Source organism: Tenrec ecaudatus, chromosome 3 (assembly GCF_050624435.1).
Source record: "Tenrec ecaudatus isolate mTenEca1 chromosome 3, mTenEca1.hap1, whole genome shotgun sequence".
Lineage (NCBI taxonomy): Eukaryota > Metazoa > Chordata > Mammalia > Afrosoricida > Tenrecidae > Tenrec > Tenrec ecaudatus.
In genome coordinates this window covers 30320292-30323506 of record NC_134532.1, presented here as the reverse complement: position 1 = coordinate 30323506, position 3215 = coordinate 30320292, and the positions used below count along the sequence as shown (strand labels likewise).

Sequence of the window (3215 nt, the reverse complement as noted above, 5' to 3'; positions counted from 1 at the left end):
GGATTGACATATTTCCAGTTTGGGGTGAAGACATACTCCACTTGAAGTATGTCCTGTGAGGTTAAGCTATTGGTCCACACAGATGTAAAGATCGCCTAGAGCCAATTTTTTTTTTCAGGAACATGTTTATTATGTTTGAGGTGATACATCAGGTACTCTCTGAGCTACAAAGGGTAAAAGGAAATCTTCTCATTACATACTGATAAAGGTAAAAGGTAAAACATTTTCACAGCAGCATGTACCACATACTCAGAAATAGATCTGGGTTTAATACAAATGACATAATTCCTAACCATCTCCAGCTACTTTTATAACTTCATACAGATAATGAATTAGGCTAAAATGCACTATAATATTTGGTAGACTCAGGACCAGTATCCTTAGTACATCACAAAATACATTTTGATATCCCAAAGAAGCAAGACTTGCAAGTAGGCGTTTTAAACATAACTAATCTACAGCTACAAAGTTCTACTCTTGATAGCATTTACCTTTTTCGGGAGTCTCACAGTCTCCAAAGGATAAAAGCAGAGAGTAGAATCAGTATAACATATACACAGAAGTCCGTATTGTAAAGGCTATAAAGATTTGCAGCACAGTGAGAAGATGCCTTCTACTCCTTCACACTGCATACAAATTATGTTGCGTATCTCTTGGTCCACTGTCTGGCTATCCTGTCATGTTCTGCTCTGTTGGTCAAATACTGAGTGGCTATGCTTCCAACCAGAGGATCCGCAGGGTTGCAGTCTGTCAAAAGGGAACAAATAGCAAAACCTTTGAAATAGTCAAAGCAGGACTCCAGTTATCTTTAAGGATGTCCAAACAGATGACTCCCTGACTGTTGATGTTGCAGTGATAGATTCTGGGGTGAAAAGTAACCTTTGGTGGCTTAAATGGATAATCTGATGAAAATGTGATATCCAGAAAAAATACACCACCTTCATATACAGAACCTGGCGGACCAAGTAGAGTTGATCTCCATTCATAAAGGTCATCTCCTTTAGGCCCAGGACTACAGTTAGGAGGAGGATCAAGAGTTATCTCAGCTAGCTTCTGGATTCTTTTAGCACTAGTGGATAACTTAGCAGTGGTTTTGCTAGAGAGTTTGGTGTTTTTCTTCTACTGGGTGGCAGAAGGTTTTCTTTCTTCTGGTTCTTCAGGCTCTGGAGCGGCTGGGTCTCGCTGGTCTGCATCCGAACTCCCACTGCTGATGCTGGGATTCTCATCGTCCGACCTTTACCTATCACTGGACATCTTGGTGGAGTTATTTCTTGGAAAACTCGGCCGCCCGCCCGGCCCGCTCACACGCCACTATGGTGTGGGGCTGGAGCCAAATATTTTAGGGTTATCAGTGCACACTGGTAGAGGAGGTATATAAAATCATTTTCTGAGTCCTTTCCCTAGGTCTCAGTAAAAGGCCACTGTTAGTTTTGAAAAATGGATACAGTGGTTCCAGTGTATATACCTTTAATTTTCTGCCTCCTGCATCTTTTGTGACCTGAGTGAACTCTGGGAATGAGGGGAGGGAAGGGATCAATGACAAAATAAGCAGTAATTTATATGCCTTATTTAACATGGGTTTCACTACGTCGTTGAGGAAGAAACCAGATGAAATTGGGATGTACAAATTAGTAAATCAGTACAACTGAACCCTCAGGCACCTTGCTTATTGGGTAACATCCCTGCATATGTCTGAAACAGAAAAGATTCCTTGAGGCCAGGACAGAGTAGAGGGGAGATCCACAAGACACCTGTCATATGGACATGATGTTGTTATCACATATAATCATTTATAAACCACTTTATTTTGCCTTCTATGATTCAGATGAAAATGATTTAATAATTTACTGAAAATGTGCCTGTGGTTACTGGTTTTGTCTCTCTACCTACCTTAGTTCCTTACATTTAGGTAAAGTCTGAGAGAGAAGATAGTTCCACATACATAAATAGCAATGTGAGTTTCTTGATGGATTAGTCTGTAGGTAAAATTGGAATCTAGGTCCTGGATTAATGTTCTCTGTTCAAGAAAAGGAGTCAATGGATAGAAATAGAACATAAGTGTCAGGAGTCAGCTGTTGGTGGAGAGATTAACGTATGGTGACCAGATTATAACATTGGTAAAGGAGGACACCAGCAGGACACCATTGATAAAACTCATATCCTGGTGAAATAGCCACATGGCAGCCAAAAACCGTATACCCTAGCTTGTTGTGCATTCTTTCCAAAAATTGGGACTTTTAAAAAATGCCGCGTGATGCGAGAAAAATTTTTTAAAAATCAGGACATTCCCACCAAAAGCGGGATGTCTGGGAAAGGGCTTTATATTTAGAATGTGCCCTTCCTAACAGCTTATGTTTTGACTTGCTTAGGGCTTATGTATTATGGTATAAAGATATAGAGCTATGATTTAAACAATATAGTTTTGGGAGTTGGTTCCTCAATTTGAGACTTTGAGTTATAAAGTTAGGATTTGGTTTATAGAATACATTCCAAGTTGTGTTCCCGATTTTTAAATTGGAATAAATGAATTAGGCTAAATGTTTTAAATTGGTTTTTGGTATCAGGGAATGCTCAGGATATTGATAGCCATTTTGGATGGTGAGGGGCTTTTCAGGTGCTTAGGGTTTCAGTGTTTGAGGAGATTATCAGTGTGTTGTCAGGATGCTCAGCATGTTAAGGTGTAAGGGTTAATAGTCTGGGAGCTGTTATTTAGCAATGAATGGTTTGTGAATTAAGTCCCCAAAGTTATTTTTACGTATTGAAATGTAGCCTATGTTTTTTATATTTATTACCTATTTATGGCATATCTTGAAGATATGATTAGAGGAATTTTCATTTCTCTGTGGCAGCCTTTTCCTTAAAAAATCTTATTCTGATTAATGTAGTTTTAATATACAGTCAGTTTTTAAAATCTGGTGAAAGTGGATATTTTTGTAGTTTTTCTGAGGTGGGGTGATGTTTTTTCTCTTTCCTCTAAGCCTGACATTTTGACCTTTTTTTTTTTTTTTAAAGTAATGTTTATTAGAATATTAACATAGTGAAGTATACCCATTTTATGTTAGCTTTGTGGAGGGTTTTTTTCTCTTAACATTAAAAGCCTTTGACTTTGTTTGGTATGTTTTATGTGTCTATTTTGATACTTGATAATTATCCATTCTTTTGTAATGTAAAAAGATCATTTGTTTATATTTATTGGTATATTACAGTGCTTATTT

General features: G+C 37.8%; 1 pseudogene; it reads right to left on the bottom strand.

The window, feature by feature from the left end:
- Nucleotides 1–637: 637 nt before the first annotated feature.
- LOC142443325 (ubiquitin-conjugating enzyme E2 E3 pseudogene) lies at nt 638–1296 on the bottom strand (annotated as a pseudogene).
- Between the last annotated feature and the right edge of the window lie 1919 nt (nt 1297–3215).